Below are 16,180 nucleotides of genomic sequence, written 5' to 3' on the forward strand. Positions count from 1 at the left end.
TCAAGAATATTAAGGAAATCATCATTCCCCCTCTTCTCCCCCTTCCTCCCGCCCCCCAATGTGAAGGTGGCTTAGTAGCACCAAATTTCAAACTTTATTGCAAGGTGATAATCATCAAATAGCCTGGTACTGCTAAGAGATGGAGTGATCAGTAGAATAAGTATTTAAATAACCATTGTAATCTAGTTTTTGATAAATGCAAAGATGTAAGATTTTGGGACAGGATCTCAGTATTTCAACAAAACTGGGAAAACTGAAAACAGTTTGACAGAAACTTTAGGTATAGATCAACATTTCACACCAACATAACAAGGAATGGTCAAAATGAGTACGTGATTTTGATTAGGGTTAATATCTTATGTAAACTGAGGCAACATGGAATAACAGACTCTATGGATGAAGGAAGAATTTTATGTCAAAACGAGAGAGCATTTCACAAGGCAAAATGGATAGTTTTGATTACATTAAAAAATTTCCACAAAGAAATCCATTGTAGTCAAGATTAGAAGGCAAATAGAAAATTGGAGAAACATTTTCACAATAAATTTCTCTGATAAAGGTCTCATTTCACAAATATATTGAAAAATTTAAGTTAAATATGTGTCATCCCTCACTTGACAAACGGTCAAAGGATATAACAGTTTTTAGAACAAATCAAAGCTGTCTAGTCATGGAAAAATTAACTAAATCACTACTGATTAGAGAAATGAAAAAACAACTCATCTCACAGCTATAAGATTAACATGATAGAAAAGAGAAATGACATGTTGAAGAGGATGTGAAAAAATTGGGATAATATTACACTGTTCGTGTAATTGTGAACTAACCCACCTATTCTGAAGAGCAACATGGAAATAAACGAAGAAAGCTGTAAAAACTGTTTATACCTTTTGATCCAGCAATACCATTAGTAAGTTTATAACCCAAAGAGAATTTTTTTTAATGGGAAAGGAACCTATATATGCAAAAATATTGTTAGCTTTTATTTTTGTAGTAGAAAATAGTTGGCAATTGAGGGGATATCATTGAGGAATGACTGAACAAGTTGTGGTCTATGATTATCATGGAATATTATTGTGCTATAAGAAATGCTAAATATGGTGGTTTCAGAAAAATGTGAGAAGACTTATAATTCATGTAAAGTGAGCATAACTAGGAGAATTTTGTATACAGTGACAGCAATACTGTACATTAACTGGGAATGACTTAGCTCTTCTCAGAAATACAATTATCCAAAATAATTTCAAAAGACCCATGGGAAAAAAAAATCCTTTCCACCTACAGAGAAAGAACTGTTGTGTGAATGCAGGTCATAGCCTAATTTTGGGGAAAGGGAGGAGGAGGTGATGACTAATATGTACATACATTTTGCATGACATAGTCAAATTGCTTGTCTTCTCAGAGAGTGGGGACAATAGGGAAGAGAGAAGAGGAAATTTGGCACTCAAAATTTTAAAAGTGAAATTTGCAAAAAAAAATTCTTTAAAGCTTTCTCAATACTGTTTTTTTAAGTTACTTGTTTCTAAGAAGTCTTTCCCAAGTAGATGACTAGAACTGACATGTCAATAATGACTCTTGCCAACATATAATGGCTAAAAGAGAGTAGTGATAGAGAATAGGAAGCACATGCTTATAAAGACATTTCTCTCATATAAGAAGATGGTATTTTAAATCCTCTGTGCCTTTTATGAAGTCTTCCATATGCAGTCTTTCTACTCTTGCAATGACAGCACTATTTCCAGACTTAACTTCTGTACCCTTCCACAGTCAGCACATGTTCAGAGACTATTGCTAGCTGACACAAGTAACACAAAGCAATAGACACGTGAGTTGATATTATGCATTAATAACATATGCTTTTGTCTTGTCCCTCTAATTAAGTGCTTCTGTTCTAATCACTTAACATTTTCTAGTGTTTAAATGAGATGGAAAAAAAAAAAGATTGCTTCCCCCTCCTCCCTTTTACAACATTGAAGTAAGTTTTTGAATAGATAATTTCACCTACAGGTGATTGCATTGATGCAGATTCACCCACATATAGTCTGTAATAACAATAGCATCTTCACATAAGCTCTCATTTTATATTCACAGCTTCTCCCTCTAGTAATGAAATATTAGTAAAATAAAATGGGTAGTAACCCTGACCAGTAGAAGTCTCTGGACAGTTTTCCAGTAGTAAATCATTCTTGTTAAGTTTTCATCCAGTTATATACTTAGATAAATTAGATGACCAAATATTCTCGGTCTTCATACATTTTAAAAGAAGAAATACTCTGTTTTGTCTCAAGTCTCTTTGAAACCATATTATGTCATCAACAAATAAGGATTCTTTTGTTTTTTTGCTTATTTGTATGCTTATAATTTACTTCTGATTTTATTAAAGCTTTTTAAGAACTATATCAATAGTGGGAAAGGGAAGTGGCATATATATATATCTAAAATAGTTCTTCATTGCATATAGTGTTTGAATTTCTGTATAGTTACATTGTATTAAATTGAATTAAACTAAAATATTGAATCAAAAATTTTAGTAAGTTTTTAGTAAATGAATAACAAAAATAAGGTCTAGTACTTTGTAATTGTTATAAAGGAAAGAAATGACTAAATATGTGAAGTACAACACATTTTATAGGTTTGAAATCTTCTGTTTATAATCGATACTATACTTTTTCAGCTTTCATAAATATCAAATCCTTTGCTGCTTTGTGCTGTTGTGCTTGCCAAACTTCAGTCTTGTCATACTCACACCATCCATCTCCTTTATTCCTACTCATAGACTACTGTACTGAATAGAATTTAGAGGTATCTGAGTCTATTACAGATGTATTAGCTAATCTCAACAGAGTACTTTAGAAAGTGAATCATTATGTTCCTAATTCCCTTTCTTCCTTACAAGGACTTTTAAAAACTTTCTCTTTTTCCTTAAACTTTACATACAACCCCTTTTCCTCGTGTTTCACCAGAAATAAAATTGAATTTATTCTTCTTAAGACTGATGTTCTCCATATATTACATTTTCCTGGTATCATTGCCCATAAACAACTCCTTTTCTTCAGTCTCTAAAGAAATGGGGGTAGCTATTTGGTGCAGTGATTAGAGCACCAGTCCTGAAGTCAGGAGGACCTGAGTTCAAATCTGGTCTCAGATACTTAACACTTCCTAGCTGGGTGAGCCTGGGCAAGTCACTTAATCCCAATTGCCTCCGCCAAAAAAAAAAAAAAAAAAAAAAAAAAAAAAAAAAGGTGATGGTCTTAATTCTTATGTCTTCCACATGTGCCCAGGATCACATTCCCTCCTGTTTCTTTGACATATTTTCTTTATTACTCCTCTTCTCTTTCTCTCTAATCCTAGATTCCTCCCAGTATCATCCTAGATGTCTACAAATATTGTTGTGTGTCTCCCATCCCTAAAAACAAAACAAAATAAGCACCCACACCCACATACATATACACATTCACACACCAAGTATAGATCCTACCATTCCCATGAGCTGTCTCACTAAATCTCTCCTTCACAAGTGAACTTGATTCCAAACTTTCTTTCACTGGATTCCAAACTTATATTGCAGGGACTACATGATTATTCAACTGAAACTGCTCTCTCCAAAATTAACTCTGATCTCGTACTTGCCAAATCTTGTGGCCTTTGTTTTAGATCCTTAGATAATCTTACTAGGTTTCCTCCATTAACTATGGACATATTCTTTGTCCTTGGCCTTTTTCTCTTTTTCTCATCTCTCAGTAATTTCATCCCTTCCCATGGACTCAAGTATGATTTCCAGATTCTTATATGTCTGATTCTAGTCTTTCTCCTAAACTCCCCTCTTAGGTTATTAGCTGTCTATTAGACATTGTAAACTGGATATCTGGGAAGTATCTCAAAAATAACATGTCCAAAATGGAAATTATCTTTTCCCCCAAACTTATCTCCTTTCTGAACTTGTTATTGTCAAGGATACCACCATACTTGTGGCTTCAGTGTCATTCTTAGTTCCTTTCACATTTCCTTTAAATAGCACAGCACTTGCCAAACCTGTCAGCGTAGCATGTCTTACTTAAAATCCTTTCTTCTGTTTCTAATGCAGCCACCATATTTGTTTTTGTTATCATCACTTTTTGCATAAATTTTTGTGTTAGATTTCTGGTTGCTTTCCCTTCCTGAAATATTTCCCCATTCCAATCCATTCTCTACTCGGCTGCCAAAATGATTTTTTTTTAAAGAACTCAGGTCTGACTGTATCACCACCTACTATTCTTTCCAGAAGCACACACACACTCAATGGATTCGAGTAGCTCTCTTTTACCTGTAGTAGGATCAAATATTACAATGTGTTTGAGTGTGGCTGATCAGACCATTAAGATCTCAAAATGTTCTACCACATGTTCTGCACAAATATTCCATATCCACATTTGGAGTGGATTCTCTAACTTTGACCATCTTGAATTTTTTTTTCTTTTTTTGAGGTACTGCAATTCTGCTTTACTCATAGAGCACAGCACCTTCTCTGATGAGGGCATGCCATGCTGTCATAAAATTGATTCTAAAGTTCTTAAGAGAGACCTTTGTTATCACTTTTTCTGACCATCTTGTGAGGGCTTGCCCTCTGTGAGTTCTTTATGAAAAAGTCTTTTTGACAGGTGTAAATTTGGCATCTGAACAATGTGGCCAACCCAACGGAATTGTGCTCTCTGCACTAAATTTGAATGTTTGGCAATTTAATTTGAAAAAGGACCACAATGTTTGGTATTTTATCTTGCCAGGGTATCTTCAGAATATTCCTAAGACAATTTAAATGGAAGCAGTTCAGTTTTCTGTCTAGGTTTCACAGATACACAATAGTGATATTGTCACAATGGCTCTGTAGACCTTCAGTTTGATAGTCATTCTAATATTTTTTCTCTCCCACACTTTTCTTCAGAGACTCCCAAATAGTGAGCTAGCTCTGGCAATGAGTGTGTCAATTATCAGGGTCACAAGCTATTTTTTCATGTGCTAAAAACTACAAGAAAGCCAGTATTACTGGATCATGGAGTACATGGATAGGCGTTAAAGTTCAAGAAAATGAAACAGGTTGAGAAAAGACCATTGGACTTTTCCATCAAGAGATCATTGATAACTGGTGAGAACAGTTGAATGAAAAGGTCAGCTGCCAATCTGCAGAGAATTTATAATCCAGGGAGAAGAGAGGCATTGGAAACAGTGACTATAGACAGCTTTTTCAAGACGTAACTATGGCTCTCTGGAATGCTAGGATCAAGTGAGGGTTCTTTAAGGATAGGAGAAGTTGTCTGACACATAGAAAACATTTAAATGCTTATTGATGCAAAAAAAAGCCAAACTAATATTTTTGGGTTTGGATGGGGATGTTTTAGACATATATTTCATCATCTATTTTCAAAACATTGTTAGATGTGTGATTCACTGCCTTTATGGAAATTATAAAGTTGAAAGAGATGTTAGAGATCCTTGAGTCTCATACTTTCATTTTACAATTGAGGTAAGTGAAGCCCACTTAGATGGTGATGGGCTTAAGGTCCCATACATAATAAATAAGACTCATGTTTAAATCTATGTCTACTAATCCAACATCCAGAGCTCATTCCTCTACATCCTCCACAGTAACACAATGAAACGGGAATTTTTGCTATGTGTCCATTTTGCCAGGAATCTTGGTAAAGAAATGACAGTGATTCTCTGTCTGTCTAGGAAGTTAGCTAGGGAAACAAAGTCAGTTAATGCTTTATCCATTTCTGAGATCCATATCCAGATGACAAGCTTGGGGCACTCAGTATGAAAATGGTAGGAACATTTTCTGGCCACAAGAATTGCTGCCATCTTCTATTTACTGGTATCAATAGATAATCTTCCATGGAAAGTCAGAACCTTCACGTTATTCTATAAGCAATGATTTTGCACAGTTATGCAAACTTTGAATTTGAATTCAGTTTAGTTTAACTTAGTTTCCTATTCATGATACAGAAGTAGTCTGATGCCAGCTTGCCTGCTGCTAGCTGTGACAAACCACTGTGCCTTGAATTTGTGAAGTTCATTCCCAAACGAAATGATAATGAATGATATTAAGCAATTGAAAAAAAAAATTAAGTGCTTACCACGCACTGAGGGATACAAAAAGAGATTCTCAGGTTTTTGCGACATTACCTTCTTTTGGTTCTTAAACCTCCTTCTCAATTAATTATGCTTGTCTTTTATCCAGGTCATGACCACTATATGGTTTGACCAAACTGACAGGCACATATGGCCTCCTTTTTTTCTCTCATAATATATCTAACATTTTCATAAGCTATGTGGAAAGAGCTGAAAAAATCTGTTGCCCGAATGTTGTCTTTGATTGGAAATAGTAGTAGTGATTTTTTTATTTCATATTTTGTTTCCATCTGTTTTGATTTGAGCATATCTATTATTAGATTTATATGCACAAGAGTTAATGAAAACAGGGAATAATCCAAGAAGAACATGAAACAAAATCTTCATAATAAGTATAAAAAGGTGGAAACTTTGTAACAATATCGTTTCTATTTTCATAAATGCTTGTTGATTGTGGGGAAATTGTTCAACATTGCACAAAATTATTTTATAAGCTACTTTATATTATATGATTGGTATTCTGATGAGAAAGACAGAAGGGCCTATCTTAGAAAATTTGGTGTAAAAACATAATTTTAATATGCAAGACATTTACTATAAATAACAGTGCACTTTGAAATTTTTTAATTAAACCAGACTCCTACATTTTGAAATGACTTTAGATTTGTTTATCCTCTCTTACAAAACAAGGGAAAAAATGTTTTTAGTCAAGTAGTTATTTTTGTGTTCTTGGCTTCAGTCTTTTGGAGGAAGGAATACAGGGGAGAAGTTGAAGAAGTATAAAACAAGATTGTTAAACATTTAGAAATTCATACATAAGTTTATAATTTATATACATGCATAAAATTTAAGTATTTGTGTATTAAATTTGTAAGTTTTATACATTGACATTGAGTCCTAAATAAAGCCTGTGTTTGGTGCCACGTCATGATATCTAAGTGACCTTCATTTTCCAAAGTTTATTGAACTATATGCTTTGTTAGGTTTGGATTGCAAATAGACTTGTTGAGGGGACCATTTAACCTATTGGAGTAGTTCAGGCGAGAGGTAATGAGGGCTTAAACTAGTGTTACAAAAAATAATGCTACTTACTCTAGTCTTAGTTACCAGGCTGAAGTCATAGGCAAATCTGTGCAGAAATGATTTTTAAAGGGTGATATTTCAAAAAATTAGAAAGAATTTGAAGAAACTATATGTGTGTGTGTGTGTGTGTGTGTGTGTGTGTGTAGAGAGAGAGAGCGAGAGAGAGTGTGTGAGAGCGCGCGTGAAGTGTTTTTTCTTCTTTTATTCCCAATATTTCTTTCACTTGTGTCTAACTGCTACCACTCCACTTTATACCAAACATATCTTAAAGAAGTGAATATCTAAAGTGTCAATTTTTTTTTAAATTTTATTTTATTTAATAATAACTTTGTATTGACAAAATCCATGCCAGGGTAATTTTTTACAACACTATCCCTTGCACTCGCTTATGTTTCGTTTTTTCCCCTCCCTCCCTCCACCCCCCCCCCCAAGATGGCAAGCAGTTCTATATATGTTAAATATGTTGCAGTATATCCTAGATATAATACATATTTGCAGAACCAAACAGTTCTCCTGTTGCACAGGGAGAATTGGATTCAGAAGGTAAAAATAACTCGGGAAGAAAATCAAAAATGCAAATAGTTCACATTCGTTTCCCAGTGTTCCTTCTTTGGGTGTAGCTGTTTCTGTCCAACATTTATCCATTGGAACTCAGGTCTCTTTGTCATAGAAATCCACTTCCATCAGAATACATCCTCATATAATATCGTTGTCGAAGTGTATAATGATCTCCTGGTTCTGCTCATCTCACTTAGCATCAGTCCATGTAGGTCTCTCCAAGCCTCTCTGTATTCATCCTGTTGGTCATTTCTTACAGAACAATAATATTCCATAACATTCATATACCACAATTTACCCAGCCATTCTCCAATTGATGGGCATCCATTCATTTTCCAGTTTCTAGCCAGGAAACAGGGCTGCTACCAACATTTTGGCACATACAGGTCCCTTTCCTTTTTTTAGTATCTCTTTGGGGTATAAGCCCAATAGAAACACTGCTGGATCAAAGGGTATGCACAGTTTGATAACTTTTTGGGCATAATTCCAGATTGCTCTCCAGAATGGTTGGATTCGTTCACAACTCCACCAACGATGCATCAGTGTCCCCGTTTTCCCGCATCCCCTCCAACATTCATCATTATTTTTTCCTGTCATCTTAGCCAATCTGACAGGTGTGTAGTGATATCTCAGAGTTGTCTTAATTTGCATTTATCTGATCAATAGTGATTTGGAACACTCTTTCATGTGAGTGGTAATAGTTTCAATTTCATCATCTGAAAACTGTCTCTTCATATCTAAAGTGTCAAATTTTATAAAGACACTAGGACTATAAGTTTTGATACTTCTGTGCAGTTATATTAATATTCCTGCATGAGCATGAGAACATTTTGTTAGTAATCATTTTAATCATCTTAGATGTGCCTTTTCCTATTTATTATTCCCCAACAGAGAAACTGTTGCTTCCTATATTCAAAATATTTTAGCACCAAATATTCATTTCATACTTTTAACTTCTTCACTTTAGAAATAGTGATTAATATATTCAGATTGTACTGTGGATTATAGAAAAACTAAAAACATTTTCAGCTATTTCTAGTGGTTTTATTTCTGCTAAGTCTACTCCTAGTACCTTAGCCCTTTCTCATATCTCCTCTCTCTATACTTTGCCTTCTTCTATATAATAAATGTAATTGTTGGATCTAGTGGCAAAAGTAATCTCTGTTACAAGCAGTAATTTAGTTTTTGAAAAGGTTTAGTAATGAATTAATCTACTTGAGATTTGATTCTTAATAAAGCTTCCATTAAGAAATTTAACCAGCAGCCAGTGTTTAAACTATGTAGAGTTTAGGAAAAAGAAACAAGAATCATATTATCCACAAGGCATGTGTTGCCATATTAAACCATTAAAAACTCATGTCACTTCCTCAAATAGATGAATCTTAAAATTTTCTGAGCACTTTTGAACTTTATTCCCATTCTAAAAAAAATGATGTGGCATTATCTTAGGTCATATTCTTCTCACTTGGACAATTTACTATAAAAGTCAACAACTCTTCCTGTAGGTAATTACTAAGGATATTCTGTGAAAAAAAGTTTAAATTAATATATTTATTTTACTAAGTGTGGTTTATGTAGTTTGGTCTTGTGCACAATTGATTTTCTAGTACATTTTATTTATAAAATGGTTTAATGTCTTAAAGATTACGTAGAATAAAAATATACACTAAGAGTTAGATGTTATAAATTGTCTAACTCAAACTGCTTTTTTAATAAAGGTGTCTCTAACAATATTTTCTTGAATACTACTATCAATGACAAGAAGCTCACCATTTCTCAGGATTTGGAACATTCTATTTCAATAGCTTTGATTATTAGAAAATTCTTTCTTAAAAACATCTTTCTCAAAATGTTGTGCTTTCTCATCATGTCAAAAATCCAGAGATGGTTAAAATATAGAAGCTTATTCAGAAATTTTTAGTAACAAAGTTAAAAACAAATCTATGAGTTCAAATTTTCCATTATTACTTGGATAAAGTCTACTTGGGTAGACTTTTTTTTTTTTTTTTTTGGTTCCTTCAGTTCTGAACATTTTCTGTCTCAACACACTTTTTCTGCCTTGGTTTTTGTTGAATCCAATAAGATATAGACTCACTTGCAAAAAGCAGGAGCCCTAAGTTTTTCTGGTATGTGACTGCATGCTGCAAAATGATGCTGTATCTGTATATTTTATTTCTTGGTTGACTATTTTGAAGTGAGACAAGAAAGAAAAAGACAGATAAATGATAAGGAAGAGAGCTATGTCCCAGCAGGCCAGAGCTTTCTTTTCACATGATTTGTTTCACTTGGATCTCCAGAACTCCTTCCTAGATATCTTGATTATGTATGCCAGTTATAGAGCCTATTAAATTTCCAATGTCAGGAGTCTTTGGTCTATTCTTAAATTGAGTATATTCAATTTAAATGTAATTTTATGAACAAACTTATTATATACAGTATTTTTACATCCTTAAACTAATAAAGTGACTTTAGATTTTGTAAAATGCCACTAAACATATTGTGAAAATTTTCAATCCTCCTTAAATCTGGCTATACATCTCTGTGCCTTCCTGCTAAATCCAGTTTCAGATAGCAATTTTCAAAGTTTGAGCCTTATTTGGCTATTTTCACCACTAGGTCTTGATTTCTCACTGTAACCACAAAGACTATTAAATACGTGTGGAAAATCTCCCACTTCAAAATCTAATTCATTAGAGAATTCCAACAAATTGGATTCTAAAAGTCATGGAAATAATACCCACTACATCAAAAATAAATTTTATGGAGTTTATTTTTGCTTATTTTTTTTTTTTCTCTATAGACTTGTGTTTCATGTAGCTTTTGTTATCAACCTGTTTTTTTGTTTTTTTCCTCACTTAATTCCTGCCTTCAAGGTTGCATTCTTTCAATAAAGTGGGTATCTTTAAGCACACATCTCTTATGTTTCCCTCATTTCCAAATATCTAAAATTATAGCTAACCTTACATAGTATTTTCTCTGTGCCAAACACTGGGCTAAGTGTTTAATCTCAGTTGATCTGATCATTATAATACCCCTGAGAAGTAGGAACTATGTCTTCATTTTACAGAAAACTTAGGAAACTGAGATACACAGATGTTAAATGACTTGCTCAGGGTTAGACATATACTAAGTATCTGAGTGCAGATCTGAACTAGGGTTCTCCTGAGTTCAGCCTAGTGTTCCAGCCCTTCCACATGCTAACCCAGTGACCATCTCTTGTAACAAAAGAAAAAAGAAAGAAAAGAAAAAGTGTGGCAAACCTAAGTGACACATCACCCAGTCTTAAATCTCTGCACTGTTTTTGACCTGTAATTGTCCACATTTACAGAAAAGAGGAAAAGAGTTCATTTTCTCATTTCTTCTCTGGTCCAGCCTTGGTCATTAAAATGCTATGGCTTGATTTTGTTCTTCCATTTGTACTATTGTATACTCATCGTGTTGGGTGTTTTCTTGGACTTCTCCACTTTGCATCCATTCATAAAAGTCTGTCCATGTTTCTCAAGATTCTTTGTAGTTCTGGTTTCTTATTGTAGAAATACTATACATTTACATTTGGGTACTATGTTTTTGTTTTTAGCCATTTCCCAGTTAAAAAACACAAACTTTGTTACCAGTTCTTTGCTACTACCAAAAAAAAGGCCTTTATGAATATTTTCATGTATAGTCTGTTCTACTATAATGTTTTTCAAAAGTATAAATTTGTTCCAATGTAATTAATATATGTTACGGAACATTTTGATCATAATGCAAATTTAAGGTTTTCTTGTTTTTTATTTCTTCCACTAAAAAAAAAAATGCAGAAAATTGCAGCACCTTACTGAAGTTGCAACCCTTTTTGGTGCCCACTACCACAAACAAACCTTAGCCCTTTTTCAGTGTAAAGTGCTACATTTATTTTAAATCTTTTGGCACAGTAAGTGAAAAAGCTTGATCTATTTGATCCATACCATCTTCACTCCTGCCTCCTTCTGCCATGGGAGTTGTGATCTGTCCAGTTTGTTCATGAAGTACAAGCCTCAGGCCAAGCAGCAGCCCCAGACTGGAGACCCAGCTGCTACTTCTTTTAGTATTTATGTATTACTTAATCATTGAAAATATACAAATATACATGTATACAACATGTATTAAAAACTGTGCTACCATTTTTATTAGGTATCTTTATTTTTTATGTGCTATTGACAAAGTTTTTAAGCACTGCATCTCTGACTTCATTTACCTCATAACTCTGTGGTTTTCATTGAGTGATTTTGCTTAGCATAGTATTTTTGGAAACATATATGTCATAGTATAGCAAACATTATTGGATATGAAATCTTTCTGTCTTTGCCTTCTTTAGAGTATATGCCTAGATTCTCTGAGTTAAGGAACATGAACTTTACTTTTTAAAGCATAATTCTTTTTTTTTTTAAGCATAATTCTAAATTGCTTTTAAAACTGGTAGGACCATTTCACAGCAGGAAGCTTACATCTTTATTAGGGGAGTTAACTATATGTAAAAAAACACATATAATTCATATGAAATAAAAAATAGGGGAAAGAAAGTTCTTTAGATCTGAAATTATTCTTTAAAACAATAACAGCAAAAAACTCTTTGGTACAGTTTAAAAGTAAAAAAGCAGATCAATGGAACAGACCAAATAAGGATGAATCATAATTGAGAGTTCTCTTATGTGAGATATTTCATGTAAAGATTCTTTAACTAAAGGATTACCTGTGTGTTCCTTTTGTTAATGCAAAAGTATTTCATTTTTGTATAATTGAAGTTATCTGTTTTACCTTTTGTGATATTTTCTCTCCTTTATTTGATTAAGAATCATCCTATAGTTAGAGCTATGAAAATACCATGCCTCATTCTTTGCTAATTAATTTATATAGCATGACTTAATATTAAGGCTATGAATCCATTTTTTTAGCTTATCATGCTATATAGCATAAAGATTTGGTCTAAAACCAATTTCTGTGATGTTGCCTTTCAGTTATCCCAAAGACCTTTTTAAATTGAGAATGTTCTTAGAGTAATTCATGTTTTTTGGTTCATTGACCAAAACAGGACAAACTACTGGTCTATGATATAGTTCTCAAGGGATATAAAAGCATGGTAAAAGACAATATTGCATGAAGATTCAGAAGCTCTTTGCTTTAAAATACTAGCATATAATCATTGTCCCCACCTTATTATACTTTTGCAAATTCAGAGACATCATGGTTGAATGTATTAGGGGATAGGTGTTGGATGCCCCTTCAATCACATAAAACAAAGTGTTTCTGCCTTTTTTTTTTTTTCTTTTTGAATTTCAAAAATATTTCCCTACTGGATGGAACAAAATGGGAATAAAACAACTTGAGGTTTTTGTTTCATGTTTGTACATATCTAACTTTTTCTCTCATACACATTTTTTATAACCTTTCCTCTGACTAAAAATGGTTTTGCTTTTGTATCTGCATGCTATTTTAATGATTTTTTTTTATTATCTGAATTCCTTTGTTTCCTCACCTTATTTGAATGCATTAAAAATCTGTTTAAATAAGAACTTGAGGTGCTCAGAATACTAAAATAGAAAAGGCAATATGACAAAAAGCCTTTTAATAATGAAGCACACCAGAAATGGAAGCTGCAGGGAGCATCCATGTAGACAATGAAATACTTTTTGTCTATAGTATGCAGCCTTCCTATAAAAAAGTGGAGGTCTCTGTCTGGCTTAGGGCAACTGACTAAGCTTGATCGTTCCCCTCCATACAATCCTTCCAACCTCCTGCAAGAATTTTTTTTTTTCCCTTCTTGGGTTACTCTGCACTTTATCCAACCAGGTGTACTAAAACAAAGCTTCTTAAACTGTGAGTCACAACCCTATATGTAATTGTGTAACTGAATGTGGGGATCACAAAATTATACTTTATTATCAGTAAATGTTAGATTTGTATATGTACTTTATAGACCTATATAACCAGAATCATGTAAGAATCTCAAGTGAAAGGGTTATGAGTGGAACAAGTTCAAGAAATAATATACTAGACTACAAAGAAAGAAAAGCTACTTGGAGAGATTATGTTTGTGCCCATTTCAACTACTTTGGTGGCCATCTGATTTTGTGCTATAAAATGAACATATAATGATGTTGATCTCAAATAGCATCCTTTCTTTTAATCACTAAACTACATATGTATTAAGTGATATATTAAAAACCATTCATAACCACTATAATATGGTTTTGCTTAATTTTTTAGGTAATACATTTGTTTGGGGAAGGTCGCTTGAAGGTTAGGTGAAATGTATCAATAAAAATAGTTTAAAGTAAAATAAAATTTATATCCAGAAAGACTGCATGTAGAAATTGTGAAGTTCTCTTCCTTTGGGCTTTTATTGATTTAACAACTCACTATGGTAAATACTTATTTGCCAAAAAAAAAAAAGAATAAATTCTGGCTTACAGATATTTTTAATGTAATCTTAATTCTTTATGCTTTTTTTGATTAAGAATGCTTTTTCTACAGTAGTTTGTTTCCTAGTCGCCAGTAAATATTAAATTTTGTGGCAGGATGAGTGGTTTTGTTTTATTTTTTGTAAATTTGAAAACTTATTTTTTTTTTTAGGGCATTGTTCAAAGAATGGAAGTAAAGCTGTAATGAGACTTTCTTGGCATCAGGGAGCATTATTATATATAGGAAGTAGATTAGGTTCATTTATTATTCTGAATTCTCTTGTTGCTGTTACTACATTGTTCACTCTTTGTAGTAATGACCTCATACTGGTGCACCTGTTTTCCAGAGTAGATCTAGTTAGGGAGGAGGTTGTAACCCCCAAAATATGAAGAAAAAGACATCGTCATAGAGGAAAAAAAAATCAGTCATTTAATTTTAAAAATTATTTGTGGATAGAATATTCTCTTTAGGGAGTTTCATTCAAAAAATTAATACATCTATCAAATTATATTGTACATGATTTCTAACCATTTTGAGTGAATCTTAATGGTTTTGATGGTTTGAGTTTTCTTTTCAACTGCTTAAATGATTTATATAAACTATACATGAGGGTTTTACTTACTAGCTGAATTAACTAATCCACTTGTCTAAGAGAAGAAGCAACTTAACATAGAAAATAATGTATATACAATATTTTTCCAATCTATTTTTAATTATTTAATTGAAAAGAGTGTACAGTGGAACATTTTGATGTATTAATAAGTATTTTGTATATGTTTGCAAGGTTGAACCTTGTTTTAAATCTTAGTGAAGAAGTAAATATATTTTACAGTTTATTTTTCATGTCCAGCAAGAATTGCCATTTTTATAAGATTGCATTGTGGTCTCTCTAGCCTGATAATGGTACCACAAAAGATCTTTCTAGTGTTCATTTTCTAGCATTTCCCCGGCACTTAGCACAATGTCTAGTCACATAGAGTGTAATGAATGCTTATTGATTGATTCCAAGAAAGAACGGTACTCAGAATTGTTACTGAATTAGGATGCTTCCTATTATCTCATTCAGAGAAGATATTTTGATCTGAGAAAGACAGTATAGTTTAGGTGTGAAAAAGCACTGGGCTTTGAAATGAGAACTGGGTTTGAATATAGACTTTGTTATTTACTAGTTGTGTGATCAAAGTTTTTTTTAGCACCTAATTTAAATAAAACTAGTCTGTGACATATTAGGATCTGGTCAGAGAAAACTCATATATTTACTGTCTTCATATGTCCTTTTTTGCTTTAGTCCTAAGTTTAGACCTAAAGGATAATGGTAATATTCACAGAACACAATGTGCAAAAACAAAACCCAATTTTATGTGTTGCTGTGTATTTTTAGGGAGCAAGAGGAGAATTCTTGCTCATATATGTCTCAAGATTGTTTCTTTGAAAAGAGTTTTATCTCCCAGACCATAAACTATTTTACTCATGGACATTTTAGTAGTTAATAAAAAATTAACTTCATTTTTCTAAAGATGTAAGTAGGAATTTTACTTTTCTTTGTATGTCAATTTTCCTTTTTTTTTTTTTTTAAAGATTAATACTGTATTTCTTTTCATTTAACAGTATTTTGTTTTTTTCTGATTGCATGTAAAGATAGTTTTCAACATGCATTTTGTGTTCCAAATTGTTTCCCCCCTCTTCAAGTTAGCAAGTAATCTGATATAGGTTAGATATGTGCAATCTTTTTAAACATATTTCCATTTGTCATATTGTGCAAGAAACATCAAACTAAAAGGGAAAAAATTAGAAAAAAAAGACACAGCAAGATGTGAATTGTGTCAACAAAATTAATATATGCCTGCCACATATGTGTAGTTTTTGCTAAGCACTTGGATGTAAGTGGAAAAAAAAAATGAAACAATCTCATCTCACAAGGAGCTTTCATATTCTTGTCAGGAAGATAATAAGGACATATTAAAATATAGAAAGTATAAAGATGATAAATAAAAATGTGTACCAAGTAGTTAAA

At 32.7% G+C, this 16,180-nt stretch overlaps 1 protein-coding gene and 1 non-coding gene across 5 annotated transcripts in view; both read left to right on the forward strand.

The window, feature by feature from the left end:
* The window catches only part of COP1 (COP1 E3 ubiquitin ligase), a 240,146-nt gene that overhangs the window by 210,425 nt on the left and 13,541 nt on the right, over positions 1 to 16,180 (forward strand). The gene's annotated exons all lie outside the window — the stretch shown is intronic.
* On the forward strand, positions 13,351 to 13,487 carry LOC127563657 (small Cajal body-specific RNA 3). Its single transcript, XR_007954095.1, has one exon. It is a non-coding gene; the product is annotated as a small Cajal body-specific RNA 3 (non-coding RNA).

This window comes from Antechinus flavipes, chromosome 4 (genome assembly GCF_016432865.1).
Source record: "Antechinus flavipes isolate AdamAnt ecotype Samford, QLD, Australia chromosome 4, AdamAnt_v2, whole genome shotgun sequence".
Classification (NCBI taxonomy): Eukaryota; Metazoa; Chordata; class Mammalia; order Dasyuromorphia; family Dasyuridae; genus Antechinus; species Antechinus flavipes.